At 38.5% G+C, this 19,740-nt stretch overlaps 1 pseudogene; it reads left to right on the top strand.

Moving 5' to 3' along the window:
• The first annotated feature begins 11,184 nt into the window (after positions 1–11,184).
• LOC111742834 lies at positions 11,185–11,303 on the top strand (annotated as a pseudogene).
• Positions 11,304–19,740: the final 8,437 nt, after the last annotated feature.

Below are 19,740 nucleotides of genomic sequence, written 5' to 3'. Positions count from 1 at the left end.
ATATCCCTTCTGCTCAGATTCCTTGGCTAGATCTTTGTCGCAGGTCCACACCTAACATCAAGGGAGGCTGGGAACAATTGCTTAGCCTGGGTGCCTGCGGAGGGTCAGCAGCTCAGGAGGCCCAAGAGGCACATGGAGAAAGATTTAGCTGTGTGGCCCCAGGCGAATACAGGAGAGACAGCTGCCATTGTTCCTTTTACTCTTCTTTTTTTGAAAAGGAGTACTTTCCTGGTATATAAGGGAGTAATCATTCACTCCATATTTCTCAAACATGTTTCAGGCATTGTGTTAGAAGAATACCTTATGTTGTATATATTTACAGTTTAGAAAGCATTTTATTTCAAATACAAATTTGATGTTTTTCCCCTAATTATAAAATAAATCATTTTTCTGGATATTGAAGAGAAGGTTACAGAGAAGAAAGTAAAAGTCACCTGTAATCTCACCATCCAGAGATACCATCTATTAACATTTTACTGTATGTCTTGCCACTTTTTAAAAATATAAGTTCTTAAAATGAGACTTACTATATTTTGGAGCTCTGCTTTAAAAAAAAGTAAATTTTTTAAAGTACAATTTTCTTAAATGAATTCCCACATACAGGACAGTGCTCAGATGAGTAAATGATGAATTTTACAAAGTGAACACATTGTCTAACCATTATCAAGAAATAGAAATATTGTTAAGACCCACAGAAGCCCTTTGTATCCCCTTCAGTCATTAGCCCATTAGTAGTAGGGTTATCTGTTAGGTGCCCTACTCTTTAAAATTGTTGTTATACTATAGGCATTTTCCTGTCATCATTGTTTTGAAAACACCATTTTTTGACAGGTACGTAATATTTGATTGTTAGGGGTGTGTTAGACTATTTAGTTATTCTGTTGAGCATTAATGTCGTTTTCTTTTGGTATTATGAACAATGTGATCTATATGTTTGCACAGAAATAGTTTTGGAAAACATTTTCACATGCTCATTTTATTTGATATTTAAAATATCCTGTAAGAGGCATAGTATAGGTGTCATTATACATAATTTCTGGTTGACGAAACAGGCTCAGAGATTAAGTAACTTGTCTGAAGTTATACAGCTAAAAAGTAAAGCTGGGCCTAGAACCACTGCCTTTTAATTTCTAGTCTAGTGGATTCCCATGACGTCTAAGCCTCTCAAGGTATTTTTGTGAGTCAAATGCGATATAACTAAAAAAGCAGTTAGGCCAGTTCAAAGCAATATGAAGGACTACTGTACCCAAAGAGTTCTAATGAATGATGAATAAATCAGAGACATCTGCAAAGGAAATCTTTATTGGTCAGCCTCAGTACTCTGTTTTTGACCTTTGTCTACTTAATTGTATCTTCCACTTAAAGAAGACGTGATATTTGTGGATTACACAAAGCAGTAAGAATATTATATGTCATAAATATAAAATATCTTGACAGGCTGGGAAGGTTAACTGAAGCCAATTGGAGAAATATAGTAAGATAAATGAAAAATTCAGTACCTAGAAGGGAAAATATGAACGTATGATAAGGGAGGCATGTTTCTATAGTTGGGAAACAAACCCAATGTCAGTCATCAGTGTGAGCAGACTTCCAGAAAGGTCCACAGACATTTAAGCTGCACTGATGTAAGCAGAATTTTCAGGTTGACTGAAATAGTATACATGAGATAGACAAGAAAGTCTGAAAACAGCAAAGCCTCATATACATTTTAGTAATAAAAAAGTGGAGGTAACAGAGACCCAGTGTACTCAAATCTGCTCAAACCACATCTACAGTATTTGTTCCAGTTCTGGGAACCACACTTGGAGGAACTTGAGCTACCTGGAGTATGTTTGGAAGTTGTGATGAAGGTGATGAACATCTCCAAACCTTGCCAGATGAGGTTACGGGGGAGAGAGAAACTTACGCTCTAAGTTCTTCTGGCTGATCTAATAATCTAATTGACATGAGACAGATTAATAAGAGAAAAATGACCAAATTTAATTACATATTAAATTACATATAAATACATATGGGAACCTCATATACATGAGTCAGAAACCCCACATACTCAAAAGGTTCAGAAATAGAAAGGGCAAATGGGGTAATGGTGATATTTATATTTATAGCTAAGGGATGGGGTAAGGCACCTTGGGGCTTCAGTGGGAAGGAAGGTCATTTGCAGGATGATAAGAAGAGCAGATATTCGGTAATTAGAAGTTTGCCCTGCCCTTATTATAGATATGTTATAAAAAGTGATCTCTGGTGATAATTCTCATTATGGATAAGTCACCTGATTTAAATTCTTTAAGGGAGAGGTAAAAGTTTCTTGTGAGCCTCCAGGGTCTTCGATTGCTTTCAGCTCAAAATAAGCCATATTACCAGGTGGCACATCTTGGGGAGGACTGTTCTGAACCTCTTCAAGGCAGAAATGATTTACCAGGGGGAAAGGCATTCACTAAACAAACTTGTTTTTATCAGCTTAATTGAAATATAATTCATGTATAATAAAGTATATCCATTTAAAGTATGTGATTTGGTGAGTTTTGACATTTGTATATGTCCATGAAAACACTGGCACAATAAAAATAGGAACATTTTCATCACCCCAGAAAGATTTCTTATGGCTTTGTAGTTCATTCTTCCTCTACCACAAGCCCCAGACAACCACTGATCTGCATTCTGTCACTATAAATCAATTAACGTTTTCTAGAATTTTATATAAATAGAAGAGGACTCTTATGACTGGAATCTTTCACTCAGCATGAAGATTTTTGAGGCTTATACATCTTGCCGCACCTATCAGGAGTTTATTGCTGAGTAGTATTCCATCATGAATGTGCCACATTTTGTTTGTTTATGGATATTTGGGTTGTTTCCAGATTCGGGCTATTATGAAAAAAGCTGCTATGAACATTTGTGTTATGAGTTTTTATATAGACAAAGGTTTTCATTTCTTTTAGGTAGATATCTAGGAGTGGAATAGCTGGGTCATACTGAACACACAGTTCTACTAGGAACTGAATGAACAAGAGAGACGGGCCCGGATGCCAGGAGGCTCTAATTCTTGTGGAGGGAAAGAGGCAGTAAAACAGGCAAACAAAAAGGTAAGTTTACAAAGTGATAAATGATAAAAGGACAATAAAACAGAACAGATGGAAAGTGGCTAAGAAGGGTCTACTTTAGCTAGAATGACAAAGGAAGATCTCTCTGTAAAGGTGACATGATGGAGCTGAGTCCTGAATGTTGAGAAGGAAGCAGTGTATGAAGATTTGGGGGAGCACATTCCAGGAACTGGGAACTGCCAGTGCAAAATCTTTGAGAAAGGAAAAAGTTTGACTTAAGGAAGTAATAGTTGTCTCCAAATATTTGAAAAACACTCAGGAAGAAAAGGGATTACAATTATTCTATGAAATTTCAAGACATAAATATGACCAATTAATGGAAATTAGTTGGAGAAAAGTTTTGGTTCAATCTAACCTTTTAGTAGTGGAACAATTGGGGAGAGGAAAAATGACAGTTTTAGTTATTTTCTGTTGAAGTTTTGTTTTCTTCCTTTTTTTTTTTTTTTTTTTGCTAGACATTTTATACTAACGTGAATAACAACAACTAGATGGATCTGGAACCAAACTCATGACTTAGGTTTCTCCAAGTGAATTGTTCAGCAAACATAAATCCAGCTTATAAACCAGCTGCACTAATTTATAAGGCAATTGATAGAAAAATATTTCCTTTTCCTACTAAGTCTAGGTTTTAGAAAGCATTCAAGTATTCCTTGAAAGGCTGGGAAAAGAAGGAAAGATGTGTTATCTTGTTTCATTCAAATGATATCTTCTATAGTTAGTGTACCAGGAAGTGTGAGAATATAATAAAAATGGAGATGATCTTTCAGAATTTACCTACATCTGCCCATTTAAAAATAATAATACTGATTTGAAATTAAATGATACCTATCAAAGTATTAGCCCAGATAAAAGATGCGATTACACAATTGGAAAATCTATTAGAAGACTAAATTATGTAATTACTTATTATAACTTAAGAAAAAAAGGAACAGAAGAAGGAGAAAGAGGAGGAGGAATGAGAAGAGAAAGAGAAGGAGAAGATCATCCCACAGTTGTAAGAAACCTATTGCTTTCATCCGTCCATGATCTCTTTCAGTCCTTGCCTACATGCTACTGTAATTATGAGGTGAGAGTGCAGGTGTATTTTTAGCAGTATATAGTTTTGTCACATATTACTTCAGTAAAGCATATTATTCTCAATTTCTTATATAAAAGAGCAGTAGATTTAGGGTCATCAACAGGAGGAACTTATTGGCAGCTTTATCATGGGAAGGGCGCCTAGTAGATAGGAGTAAGATGCAACTCCCAAGCAAGGCTCCTCGAGCAGGTCCCAGTTGCCTCCAGGGAATGTGCTATGGCCTGCTTTTCTAACTCTTGTCATCCTCAGGGTCCTCAGCTTGCAGAAGACAACTCATTTACCAGTGGCAGAGAATAGCTGTTCTCCACTAACTTGTCAAAAAGCATAATCTTGTTTTCAATTTTTGTTGAGATATAATTCATATGTCAAAACTCACCATTTAAAATGTATGATTTAGCGATTTTAGTATTTCACAGAGTTGCGCAACCATCACCACTATCTAATTTGAGAACATTTTTATCATCCTGAGAGGAAGTCACTACTCTGATTAATCCACTTCTATCTCTATGGGTAGGTCTTTTCTGGGAATTTCATATAGAGGAATGATACAATATGTAGTCTTTTGTGATTGAGCCCTTTCACTTAGCATAATGTTTTCAAGGTTCATCTATGTTGTAGCAAGTATCAGTACTTTAGTCCTTTTTATGGCTGAATAATATTCCATTGTATAGATATACCACATTTTATTCATTTACCTATTGATAGACATTTGGATAGTTTTCACCATTTGGCTCTTATGAATAGTGATGCTATGAACATTCATGTACATGTGTGTGTTTGAATATCTGTTTTTAATTCTTTTTGGCATATATCTAGGAGCCAGGTAATGAATGCTAGATCATATGGCAATTCTATATTTAACTTTTTGAGGAGTCTCTAAACTATTTTTCACAGCAGCTGTACTATTTTACATTCCCACTAACAGTGTATGAAGGTTCTAATTTCTCCACATTTTCACCAACACTTGTTATTTTTTATTTTTATTATAGCCGTCATAATGAATATGAAATCGAATCTCACTGTGTTTTCTTGTTTTTTGGATGCTATTTAATTTATTTCACCTGCCAAAAAAAGAGTTACTTCTTTGTCAGTAAATAACAATGTCACAAGCTGTTTTCAATCAGATTTGTTTTTTGTTGTTGTTTTGATTTGTATTTCTCTGATGACCAGTTATGTTAAGCATCTTTTCATGTACTTATTAGCTATTTGTATATCTTCCTGGAAAAATGTCTATTTAGGTCCTTTCCTCATTTTTTAATTAGGTTGTTTGTCTTTTTATTACTGAGTTGTAAGGGTTCTTTAATATTCTAGATACAAGTTCCGTATTAGATATATGCCTAACAAATATTTTCTCCTATTCTGAGCTGTTTTTTCACTTTCTTGATGTCCTTTGAAGATCTGAAAATTTAAATTTTGATGATGTCCAGTTTATCAATTTTTTCCTTTGTTGACTGTGTTTGGACATCATACCTAAGAAACCACTGCCTATACCTATGTTTTCTTCGAAGATTTTTAGAGTTTTAGCTCTTCCATTTAGGTTCATTTGAGTATATTTTTGTATATGGTATGATGTAAAGGGTCTAACTTTATTCTTTTACATATGGATATCTAGTGTCCTAGCATCATTTGTTGAAAAGACTATTCTTTTACACCTTAGTCAAAAATAAATTCACAGTAAATATGAGGGGTTATTTTTGTACTCTCATTTTTATTTCATTGATCTATATATCTATCTTTATGCCAGTACCACGCTGTCTTGGTTATTATAGTGAGTGCAGAAATGGAGAAATGTGAGTCTCCGACTTTGTTATTTTTTGAGATTGTTCTGTCTATTCTGGGGCTCTTTAATTTCCACATGAATTTTAGGAAAAACTTGCCAATTTATGCAAAGAAATCCATCATAATTTTGATGAGGATTGTGTTGAATCTGTAAATCAATTTGAGGAGTATTTCCATCTTAACAATTTGAAAATTTCAGATCCATGCATATAGGATGTCTTTACATTTATGTAGGTCCCCCTTAATTTCTTTTAATGATATTTTGTAGTTTTTAGTGTACAAGTTTTACATTTCTTTTGTTAAAGTCAGTCCTAAGTATTCTATTCTTTTTGATGCTCTTGTAAACGGGTTATTTTCTTTATTTCATTTTTGGTTGCTTGTTGTAACTCTTCTGTAGAAATACAATTTATATTTGTATATCGCTCTTGCATTCTGTAAACTTGCTGAACTTGTTTATTAGTTCTAGTAGTTTTTAATGGATTCCTTAGGATTTTCTATATGCAAGATCTCATCATCAGTTAATAGATCTACGTCTTATTTTACAATCTGGATACCTTCTATTTCTTATTCTTGCCTAATTGCCCTGGCTAGACTGTCTTGCATGATGTTGAATTGAAATGAGGAGAGCAGATATTCTGGTCTTATTCTTCATCTTAGGTGGAAAGTACCCCATCTTTCACCATTAAGTATGATGTTAACTCTGAGTTTTTCGTAGATGTCCTGTATCAGGTTGAAGAAATTCCTTTCTATCCCTTGTTTGTTAAGTGTTTTTATCATAAAGCAGTTTCCAATTTTGTCAAGTGCATTTTCTGCATCTACTGAGACAATCCTGTGGGCTTTGATCTTCATGTTTTGGCATGATGTAATACATTGATTGACTTTCAGATACAAAGCCAATCTTGCAGGTAGGATAAATCCTACTTGGTCACGGCATACAATCCTTTTTAAACCCTGTAAGACAAATAAATATAAGCCTTAAAAACCTGCTTTTACAAAGATGGAAGAATGAGAAAGTGAATATTTTTATTACAAACATAGTTGTTAAAATGGCAAACAAAATTCAGTTTAAGGATCCCTGGCATCTTTAGATATTAGATGATTCCATTTCCAAAAACATTGTTCGCACACAACCTTTCAGAAGCACGATGGTCTTTTAAAATAAGGCACACCTATGGTTACAAAATGAGAAAAAATGGGAAAGCTAATATTTGGATTTCTTTTAGAGTTAAAGCCTTGATCTAATTGTCGAGATAATTTGCCAGTTCTGTCCATATTTTATTCATTTATCAGAAATATGCAAACATAATGTTTTTGGTCCCCTTAAACATGTTCAGAAACCCAGAAACTTTTGGGACAAAAATTATAAATACCTATTGAAGTAGATTTGTTAATGGAACTCCTGTAACTCATTATATCTTTATTTTTGATTAGTTGGTCTTTGTGCTTTTGCATAAACTTAGATGTTTTGAAATTTTAATATTGCATTGTTCCAACAATCTGGTAGCCATGGATTTTTCAAACTAAGAAGTATTTAGGGCCAGCTGAGGAAGGGCAATCATGGCTCCGAATCCTGGTTTCACATTAGATGTAGAGATTATAATACTCTTTTTACTCCTGGCTTGGTGTTAGAGACTTAGGGTAGATTCCAATTTCCATTTGGTAGTCCTTTGTTGAACAGTTCAGCCTTTGTGATATGTGGTGGTTGGAATAACCTTCCCCTCTACAAAACTTTTAAAATTGCTTGGGTTTCGATTTTTGCCGCTGGATTGTTACAAAGGAAACTAGGGTTTGGATAGATTCGGATGTCTTCATTTAATGAACTAGGTGGAGTTTGGGGCAGAGTTAGAAGAGGATGCGCTGTGATTGATGAAATTCTGGTAACATGATTACTTTCCTCATCAAGTTGTTGCCACTAACAAGCAAACTGCTTGAAAGATTATCTTTACTCCATGCCAGGCCAGGCTTGGTCTTCTTCCTCTTATTCAACACATAGTTAAAAATAAATTTAACGAACAGAAAATACCAGACAACATACATCCCACTCCCTCTTTCAAAAATTATTTATTGAAAGTACAGAATGTGCTAGACCATAAGGATACAACTATGAACCACATGTGTTCCTGTCCTCATGGAACTTGAGGTCTTCTACTAAAAAATACAAACCAAAAACATGATGACAAAAGTAAACAAATACGGGTGGCTCCATAGTGTAGTGGTTAGCATGTCTGCTTTATAAGCAGAAGGTCCTGGGTTTGCACCCTAGGTGGAGCCACGGACCGTACCCCGGGGGCGCCAGGTGCCCCAGGCTTCAGGCCCCAGGCCCCAGGCCCCAGGCGTTTGCTCCAAGCGCGTGGGAGGAGACACCCTGCCTTCAGAGATCCAGTTCTTAAGGACAGATGGCAACATCTGTGGGTCAGGGGTGGAAGTTGGGGGGTGGGAGGGATTAAAGAGGGGGAAAAAAACCTAAACGAATAAAATTATTACAAATCATAATAAGGTTTCATAAGACCAATGAAAAAAACACACCAAGGCCTGGGATAGAGAACACACCAAGGCCAGGGAGCCACATGGTTCTATGGAGTGGTCAGGGAGGCATCTCCGAGGAAGTGATATGTGAGCTGAGACCTTTGAGACAAGGAGCTGGCTATTTCAAAAGCATGAGGGAACAGAGCTCTAGGAAAAAAGAATATCATGTGCAAAGGCCCAGAGCCTGACATAGGGCTCACCTGTTCTAGTAACTAAAGAAGGCCAGCCTGGCTAGAAGGCAGTGAGCAAGAGAGAACAGCATCAAAGGGAGCTCAAGGCTAGTTGGGATCCAGATCATGCCCAGTTCTTTTAGGGTATTTTTTTCCCCACACCTCCAAACAAGTAACTCAGTTCTGACCCTATCTGCTTGGAGATAGCATCAGATCCTACAGATTGAGGACTCAGTGCTATAAAGCTGCTCTCCCCTACCAAGTCCCCATTGTCACCTGTGCTTCTGGCTGACCTGGCTATATAGATCAGAGGTTTCAACAACCTCCTCTTGGGTTTGATTAATTTGCTAGAGTGGTTCACAGAACTCAGAAAAACATTTTACTTACTAGGATCACTGGTTTATCATAAAAGATATAACAGGAATAGCCATATGGAAGAGATGCTTAGGGCCGTGTATGTAGGAAGGGCACAGAGCTTCCATGCCCTCTAGGCACACCATTCTCCCCAAATCTCCAGGTATTCACTGACTGGGAAGCTCTCTGAATTCTGTATTTTTGTTTATTAATTGCGTAATTTATTAAATCATTGGCCATCAGTGACTGAATCTCCAGTCCCTGGCCCCTCTCCAGAGATGGAGGTTGAGAGAAAAGGAACAGAAATTTCCAACCCTCTAATCACGTGGTTGGTTCCCCTGACAACCAGGGCCCACCCTTAGGTTACCTAGTGACTTTCCAAAAGTCTCCTCATGAACATAACAAAAGATACTTTTCTCAGCTCAAATCCCTTTGAAAATTCCAAGGGTTTTTAGGAACTTTGTGGTAGGAATGGGAGGAAGACCAAATACATATTTATTATAAATCACAATATCGCAGGCTACCATAACAAAATAGCACAGACTAGATGGCTTAAATAATAAAAATTTATTTTCCCATAGTTCGGACATGAAGTCTGGAAGACCAAGATGGGGTATCAGTAAGTTTGGATTCTCTTGAGGCCTCTCGCCTTGGTTTGCAGATGGCTGCCTTTTTGCTGATGGGCATTTCCTCTGTGCCATACATCCCTGGCATTTCTCTGTAGGTTCTGATCTCCTCTTCTTATAAAGACAGTAGTCAGATTTCAATAGGGCCTGTCTTAAAGGCTTTCTTTTAACTTAATTACCTCTTTAAAGGCCATATCTCCAAATATAGTTACATTCTGAAGTACTGTGATGTTGAAAAACAAGACGACAAGCCCAAAATAGGGTCACTTACGCTAAACCCCACATCACCAAACTGAGACTTAATTAATTTCAGCTCTCCCAGAAATGGAATCTTAAACCAGTCAATCAGGAATTGCTTGATCAGAAATAGTTAGGTAATCTACCCTATAGTTCCCTGCATCCCTAAAGAAAGTAACCTTCCAATAATGAGCCCGCTTTTATGCCTAGTATAACTTCCTCGTTCCTGCTCCCTTCTGCCTGTAAAAGTCTTTGATTTTGTATAACTTCTCGGAGCTTTCTTCTATCTTCTTAATTGGTTGATGCCCGGTTTAAATCAATTTTTGCATAAATTGTTAAAATTTTTAATATGCCTTAGTTTATCTTCAAACAGGGGGTTAGGGCTTCAACATATGAATTTGGGGATGGGGCAGCGAGACACAATTCAGTCCATAACAGCAACTTTAAGGATATTAGATTTGCTCTTAAGAGCAGTGAAGGGTTTGAAGCAGGGCCTATGTTGAATGGGATTTAGCAGTTGCTTCTAGATATCAGTTCTTTACTAACAGTTAAAACTCTGTTTTCTGTTCAAGATATCAATGCGCTCAGCCAAAAATGTAAATTGACTGGTTCCCTTGGCACGAGGGGTGGCCATGTGACAATATAAGTGGTTAATGATATATATAATTTGGAAGTCTACTGAGTGGACTTCAATAGTCTCAGAGAAGGCTATTTAACTGATGAAAAGGTATGTCCTTTTGCTTTATACTCTGTCTTCTTTTTCCTAGTTGGGAGAAAGATACAATACCTGGAGGTACAGCAGCCACCTTGCAGCCATGAGGAGGAAGGTTTCATGCCAAGGATGTAGAGTGGGCAGATAGAAGGAGCTTGGTTTTCAGATGACATTCTTGAGCAGCTACATAAACTTTTATCAGTCCACGCCCAGGTTTTTTGTTACATGAAAATAGTAAATCCCTACTTGTTTAAACTACTGATGTAGGGACATCTGTTACAGCTTGAACACACTTCTGACCAATACAGAGCTCTGGAGCATAAGAAGAATACCAGTTTGGAAGCTTTTGCCAGAGTGCAGATCAGAGATATCAAGGACTTGGATTAGAATGGCAGCAATGTACCCGGAGCAAAAACACAAGACACATTGCCTGAGCAGCCCCCATATAGATACCAAGAATTTATCTTAGTATCTTCACTTATTCAGGGCTATTGAAACCATCTGCATTTGAGGCATTGGAGAGACTGAAGGCTTGGAAGGTCTGGGGAGGTTTCCTGGATTTGAACAAGTCAGTGAATGTGAGATAGAAAATAACCTTGTCTACAGCCATGCCACCCTGAACATGCCCAATCTCGTCTGATCTCGAAAGCTAAGCAGGGTCGGGCCTGGTTCGTACTTGGATGAAAGACCACCTAGGAAGATGGAGTGCTGTAGGTATAAAAAAAAAGAAAAAAGAAAGAAAAGAACCTCATTTCTGGAGCAAAATTCACTCTTCCAGTCTTGTTTTCTCTGTATTTACTGCCTCCATTTATTAACAAGAGAGATTTCTGCCTCCTGGGCTTTTGAGTGCACCCATTCTGTGAGAGAGATGGAAATTTTATACTTCACATTCTTGGCTCACATGGGCAGAACTGGCAGGCAGACCACTTGCTTTCTGTCACTTTGGCTCAAGGAAGGCCCAGCTGCTCCTGGGAGAGCCACCGTTTGTTGCCTCCTAAGAAATTGCTTTTCCAGTAAATAGAACCAGGCAGCTTTAATTTGGCAATCTGGAACAGGCTCCACAATATACTGATGAGCGAGAAAAAAAAAAGGGCAGACACCGTGTGTGTATAATATGCTACCACGAGGGGGAGAAGATGAAAGAACATTTATTCATAAGTAAATATTTGAGTATATGTCAAATGTCTCTGGAAGAGCACACAACAGACTGGAACCAGTATTATGTTTGTGGAGAAGTGGTGGCTGAGAGATATGGATGGGAGAGACTCCTTTTTCATATATGCCCTTTTTGCATTTTGAATTTTTTATCAGTACATGTTATAAAATAACCTATTCAAATAAGTTATTTCCAATCAAAGCAATTTATGCAGCCCCTAAAAGTAATATTTATGAAACACATATAATATAGCTTATAATATCATTTTAAATGAACCATTATATGTATGTATAAAACAAACCAAAGTGACAATAAGCAAAACCCCAGTGTATATAGAAAAAGACTGGAAGGAGATACACCACCAGGTTAATGGTAGTTTCTGAAATGATAAGTATTCTCTCCTTTTTTCATTATATCTTCTTTTTCATAATGGTGAAAAAAATAAACAAACCTTGTAACAAAGAAAAAAAATTGCTTTTCCTTCCCAGGTTGCAGCAACTGAGCTGCCCAGAAGAGAGCTGTCCACATGGTCTTAACTCCCCAGTGGCTTAAAGGGTTAGGTTTTCTGCCAGTTCTCCTCTCCTCTCTATACCCTTGCCTGTCATTCTTCATCCTTAATCTCCCAGCTGTTAGTCCAATCTTTCATTTTAAAATTAAAATATCACCAAACAGCTCTCCTACTTAAAGACTCTGAGCAGAGCTCCATTCACATGATAAAACCCAAATATCTAGTGTGGTAGAAAAAGTTCTTTGTGGTATATTCCCAGCCTGTCCCTCTGGCTGCATCCTCTACCACTGCCTAAATTACACCAACCTTCAGTTTCTTAATGTTCCTTGAACAAAATATCTTCTTTACAATTCTGTACTTTAGTACATGCCGCTCTCCTTGCAGAATTACCTGAATTATCACCTCCTCCCTGAAGTTTTCCCAACTTCCCTGGGTAGTAGTTTCAATTCCCTCCTTTGTGTGTTTTGGAACAGGCCTTAATCCTCGCCACTACACGAGAACAGTGATTGTATATTATATCTTTCTTCTTTATGTTCCCAGAGCCTTCCTTGCACAATGCTCAGCACATAGTACATGCTCGAAACACTGAATGAATTAATGAAAGGTTTGCATTTCTTCTGTACTCCTCCTATGTTATATTGGCCCTTAAATGTTGTCAAATAACTGGGTGACACAGAGCTGTGGACCAGAGGGGTCTTTAGTAAAGGAAACTTCCCTTTCACCTGTTTCCCTGGTTCTTCCGCTCCAGCCCTGTCCCCCTTATCTCTCAATCAGCAATCCTAGGCTATGTGGGTGGTAGTATGCATAATGAAATACCTAAGCCTTTGATTTGAGTCCGTTCTTTATTTTCATCTTAATCAACTCTATTCTTTCCAATGGTTTAATAAATAAGCATAACTTCTCTCTTAACATCAGGCTACAAATGGAGCAAAAGGATTCTGTTACAGCTAAGAGTCATCCGAGCAAGCAGAGGAAAGGGGAGCATCGAAACTGTGCGGGGAGAAAAATGGCTTTCAGGCTCTTGGAAGAGAGTTGCCCACTCTGATCCTCTGGCTTTGATCTCCAGGGCTTCATTAGAACAAGGTATTATCTTTAACCAGCTCTTTGTTTCTATGCCAGGAATATAGACCAAGGGGTTGTACTTAGAGACACACACACAAAAAGAATAACAACAAGAGTTAGACATATCACAACATTAGGAGACAGTTCCTTTTTAACACACTCAAAAAGATTCAGGAGGCTTTGGCTAGAAGTAAATGCCAAAGATTTATTGAAGGGTCTTAGGGTCCTGCATTCTTAGCCTCTAGATTGGTCCAAGATGGTAATCTTCAGCTATCTGGTGGTCTAAAAAATGCAACAATTTCTTCTTGAGGTCATTCGGATGATCATCTGAGGCAGGCATTGACGCACAGCAAACTGATATATATCCAGGCATTGACTAAGGACTGGAAGGTTCAGACATTTAAGTTCCCAGGCTAGTTAAGGCAAGAATAAAATTGTTTCCTCATGCCTCAGCCTACTTTATTTTAATAATTTAGCAGCTTGACCATAGTGAATCCATTTTATTTCTTCACTCTATTCCTCAGTTCTTATCTGGCAGAGATAAGAAGCAGGAGCAGCTTATCTGTGATCTAGAAACAGGGGAGGAAGTTATCCCTGACTGCAGTTAACCAGCTCCCTGCCACTGCTGCCCCCGAGCTGCAGTTCCTGCTGACCAGAGGAGACCCAGGCCTAGGACTTCTTGAAGGCGGCTGCTATTATCACACATCCAGAGGGAGATCCTCACATGGGCAGAGTGGAGACAGAGAAGACACCAAGACTTCTGAATGGTCACAGACAGCATCCTCTTCTCTGGGAGGATGGTAGTGCCATTCATAGAACAAGATCAGGGGGTAGGTGGTTTCTCTTTTACTGGCTGTGAAACCTTGGAGTCATTTTTGCCCCTTTTGTGCACATTTCCTTCCCCTCACCAGCTTATCATCTAATGCGTTGCCAAGTCCCACTGAGTCTACCTCACGGAATCTCTCTAGCATTCACCAACCTTCTTCATCCTCACTGCCATGGCAGAACAAAAAGTGGGAGAGGGGCCACTGCCACTGTCAACCCCTCCTCTCCAACCATGACCTTCTTCTTGTCTGTATTAGTTTCCTAGGTTTATTGTAACAATATCACAAATTAAGTGAAACAACAGAAATTTGTTCTCTCACAGTTCTAGAGGCTAGAAGTCCAAAATCAAGGTGTTGGCAAGGTGGGTTCTTTCTATAGGCCCTTAAGGAGAATCTGTCTTATGCCTCTCTCATAGCTTCTGGTATTGCTTGGTTCCTAGATGCATAACTCCAGAGTCTGCCTCTCTCTGTTTCGCCTCTCTCTGTGTATACCCCTGTGTCTCTGTTTTCTTATAAGGACACCAGTCATTGGATTTAGTGCCCCCCCTAATGCAACATCATGTCATCTGAACTAATTACATCTGCAGGAGCCTATTTCCAAAGCAGGTCACACTCTGAGGTTCTGAGGACTTTCGGACGGCACCGTTCAACCCAGTACACAGTTTCTCCAGCTATCACAATCTCACACGCACGCGTCCTTTTTCCTCTGTGAGGACCTTCAGTCTCACTGTGTCTCTACTTTGTCCGCGTGTGTCAGTCTTCTGTTGACCTCTGACATTTCTATACAGCCTTGCCCACACAGTTGATGACCTGGACCTTACTACCCCTTCCTCTGACATTCTCTTGCTCACTCCACAGTCTGCCTCCCTCCATGGGACACACAGGCTTCTGTCATTTGCTAAAAGAAACTGCACACCTGTGAGGACTACAAACTCAGCAAAACCTCCGTCTCCAGTCTCAGCTGGATACTCCATGACCATCAGCAGTTTTCAATGACTCTTGCAAAGCTTTGCCTTTCTTCCCAAGCCCCACAAGACCAACCCTCCATCTCAGGAATTGACTCCCCACTTTGCTGAGAAAGTTGAGCCACAAAGCTTTCTGCTCAACCTGCTCCCCCTTCATTTTACGTACATTTACAACAAACCTCACCTTCTCTGCCCTTGTCACAGGGTGATCTGTCTCCTCTGCTCAGACCAGTCCATTCCCCTCATAGCCCTCTGGGAGCTTCCTTCTTCAGCTGTCTCTGCTTGTCTCTTAACCTGCACCCATGATCAAATCCCTCTAGTATTAAAACATGCCCTCCTCTGATCCTGTTTCCTTCTAGCTAATACCTTCTTCCTTCCATCCTTTCCTCCTTCCCTCCCTCTCTCTTTCTCTCTCTCATTAGCTAAGCTACTTGTAATGTCTCTATGGTTTACTTATTCTCTGTTCCCATTCACTAAGAAGCCACCTGCTTCACAGAGCATCCCTTTCAATGAGGTGCTGTCATTCTTCCTTCCCTCCTTCCTCTTAACCCCAATGTTGCAGAACTGCCCTGTTGGTATTCTCATATCTTCCAGATTCAGAGCAGGATGACCTTGTGTATCACATGTGTCAAGAATATAAAGTCAGCTGGTTCTGGCCACACCGTTTTCTCCAAAGCCTAGTTAGGGCATCTGTTTTCCTTGATGTGGCTGGATGAATGGAGCAGGCCACATAGGCTGAGAAAGACAGCAACTTAATAGAACAAAGAAACCGACCTCGTCTCTGAGGATCTCCTCCCTGTGGATGCTGCCGCCACTACCGCCTTCAATGAGCAGCAGCTAGTGGCAATTTAGGCAGGGAAATAGAGGAAGGGTACTGAGAGGATGGCTCTCCCAGTGGTGCCAGCACCCTTATGACCTGGGGCCTACATGTGCATAACATAGCACAGGAAGCAGGAATTTCACTTCATGTGCGGCTTTCTGGGCCCTGTCTTTGTCAGCTCATCCCCTCTCCTACGCTTCGATGGGACAGCAGTGGGACAACTTCTCCTCTTTCCCATGTGCAGGCTCTCTCTGTTATCCTCTGAGGCCAATAACAGCCACCAGTTATTAAACACGATATGTCAGGCTCTGAGTTATGTGCTTTACATATCACTTCCTCTAGTCCTTACAGTAACCTAGTGAGGCAGGTACTATTTTTTTTTTCCATTTTATAGGTGAGAAATTAAGACTTAAAGAGGTTATTAAGTAACTTGCCCAGTATCATGTTGCCAGTCAGTAACAGACACGCACCCAAGCCTTGGCTTGCGTGATGCCAAGGCACATGCTTATGGCCACCACTCCAGCCTACTTTGTTTCCTCCAAAAGTCAACCTTAATCTCAAGTTTCTCCTGATCTCATGCATAATGGTTTGGGGTGCCTTTATAAGATGTGAGCTTCCCGAATGACACAATTCTCCCTCTTCTTGCCTAGTAGCTCTCTCTTCCATTATCTATCATGGAAATACATGAGGGGTGTAGGTAGAGAGGGAGTGATTGAAAAGGGCACAACAGATAGGAGCTCTTACTAGATTCCATCATACTTGATTAAGTTAGGACAAGGATTCGAGTTGTGTTCGTTTTCATATCAGTAGGGCCCTAAAATATGTGCTGAACAAAGGAAGAACTTTTACTCCTCATCAAAATCTACAAGCACATTAATTTGTCTTGATGTGGAAAATGTTGCAGAAGCAGATTCTCATCTTGACTCTCTTCCTGCTGCACTATCAAAATGTCATCTCAACATCCTTGCTGAGATGCCCTGGCATAGGGAGGCCTTAAAAGTCTGTTGTCAAAGACTTGCAGATGGTTTGGACATAAAGTTTTCACAAAGATTTAATGTGATAATTTAGGTAACACCTGGCACAATCTTTATTAAAAGGGAAGTGTTTAGTAAAGTACAAAACATATATTGATATAGCTAATTCTCTAAGGTAGTATCCAAATGAATGAGGCAAATGGGGTATTTTAAAAAATAGGGGGAAAAAAACTTTTCTGTTTGCGAGGCTAGTAGATAAAATTGCTTGAAATTTTTTTAGCGATTCCTGGACACCATCCATTTCCTGATTCTGCCTGTTGCCCTCATCCTGAGCATACACGCACATCAATGTAGCTGACTGGTTTCCAGTACTGTTTTCTAGATTTCTTGACATGTTGTTTTCTTGATTTCTAATCTAACAAGGAGAACCTGGTTTCACAGCTTTTTATCCCAATTAAAATTATTCTACAACAGCAGTAAGAGGAGTGAAAAAGTTTGTATCATACCAACTGCCAACTCTTCATAAAGAGTTGCTCAGTTTTTTTTAAAAAAAGAGGCCAGTGTGTGGCTGACCCACAGTGTCCCCTCACCTAGAGATTATTAGTAGGCAATGGCAAGGATCCCATCCAAGGGACAAAGGCAGCAGGTTTAGGACTTCTGGGGAGCCAAGGTATTGCCTCTGACCATCATTAGGAGATAGATGTTCTACAGGGAAGAAAGAAATAAGAAGGGGCCAGAAAGCTTTGCCAAGGGAAAAAAGAATTAAGGAGAATAGCAAACGTTTGATGATCCTATGAAAACAAAAAATGTCATAGATCAAGAATAGGAAGCTTTATATATTCTCTCACTTCTTCATTTTCTCTGGTGTTTATTCATCCATTCAACCAACATTCGGTGCATTGAGTGGGCACCAAACTAAGTCCCAGATGACGGTGCAAGGATGGAGTCTAGATTCTTAACTTTAAATAGCTCACATTATGTGACCAAAATGAGGTGGTGTTTGTGAAAGTGGCTGGTGAATGACACAACACTACGATGTGTTGGTTATTCTTCTAGCAGTTAATACAGTGGCTGGCATAAAACACCAAAAAGGGCTTCTTGAGTCTTTCAGAGCTGGAGAACCCGATGTTCTGAACTTTCGTCTTTTCATAACCATGTGACCTTTAGTGACTTACCCTCTGGGGTCGAGTTAAAGGATACAACCATATCATCAGACTACCATCTTTGAAGTGCTGTATTTGTGAATTGGGCTCCATCCTGAAGTTTGTTAAAGTACCTGGAGTTAGAATAATACATTGATGCTTCTCAATTATAAATCCCTTCAAATCTCATGGAAGAAAACTGACAAAACTGTTGAACAAAGAGTTCCTTTTCTGTGTAGGAATGTAGTCATCTCAATTGGGAACCACTGGTTAAATTATAACCTTATGCTGGTGCTTGCATTAGCTTTTGTCTTTCTCCTGTTGACCTTTGGGAAGCTGTAATGAGTTTTGTTATCTAATTTGGAAATTAATTTGCTTGTCAAGTTTTGAGACTTACTAGTTTTGAGAGATTTACAATAATTGTGCCAAATAAGTCCCTCAATTTTTTACATCATAAAATGACCATTAGTGGATATAAATATAATAAACAGAAAATTTTCAAAGGTTGTTTGACCATCCAAGCCCATATCGCTCTTAATTTGTGCCAGGTCAGGGCAGAAATCCTGGAGTGAAATGTGGCCAGAAACCACAGAGTAGAGAAGTTTAACAGTTCCTTACATTCCAGAATGAGTGGAGAGGAGTCAGAATTTGACTCTACAGTCTCATAAATGCTTTATGACTATCATTATTACTCTAAAGCTATCAGGTGGTATAGACATGCACAACTATAGTGGGAATTGAGTAGTGCATCTATGTTTTGTGACAGAGATTACTTTATTAGGATTACTTTATTAATTTATTAGGATAAATTCATCATAAGTGGCAAAGATTTATTTTCCATTAAAACATTTTGATACATTTTATATGATAAATGAATATTCATTATTGAAAAATTAGAAAATATAGATAAATGAAAAGAGAAAAAACCTCAAAACTCCATTCTATAAGAAAAAAACACACATATACTTTTAAAATTAAAAAATGAAATTATATTATTTGTAACAGAAAAAATACTCAGAAACTAAGATCGAAATATCTGTTTTCATATTCCTGTGCTAGAAGAGTTAGCACCTAGAAAGCGGTAGAGGTGGAGGCTGACATTTCTGTTATAAATTATAAATACGAAAGGAAATGAACACTTTGGAAAAAAAAAAAAACCTTGATATTGAGGCAATTTTTATATGTTACTTTATGTTATATTTTCATGGTATTACATGAAGTTATAGAACTTAGTTCCTTATTTCCTCTGGTTAATCCTCATCGATGTTCATCGAATTGTTTGCTGGCCGGTAATGTTCAGATGTTCTACTTAATCTGTTAGGTATTGTGGTGATTATTATACTCAAGTACCAAACTTGTTAGGAATCAGCCTGGCACAGTGCAATGTACCTAGTAGGTACTCAAGGAGTGTTTGTTGAATAAGTGTATATGTCTACAGTATTTAAACCATAATTTTAAATATTCTTTGAGAGAAGAAGCCTAGTATGATGTACTCACATAGAGTTCATAGGTCTTAATCTTCAGAACATTGTTTACTTAAGAAACTTGATTGACATGCACAAAGTGTAGACTGACACCATTATAGAGACTGAATGACATGCCTCATAAAGTACCCCAGAGTTTGTCTGGAAGCCTGGACCATTTGGCTACTAAGAGAAAAATTTGCGTCTTAGCAACAATGAATTAACTGCAAACTTTTGGGA

Source organism: Pteropus vampyrus, unplaced genomic scaffold (assembly GCF_000151845.1).
Source record: "Pteropus vampyrus isolate Shadow unplaced genomic scaffold, Pvam_2.0 Scaffold101, whole genome shotgun sequence".
Taxonomy (NCBI): Eukaryota; Metazoa; Chordata; class Mammalia; order Chiroptera; family Pteropodidae; genus Pteropus; species Pteropus vampyrus.
Note: the sequence above shows the minus strand (reverse complement) of the source record. Positions and strands in the feature narration are given on the sequence as shown.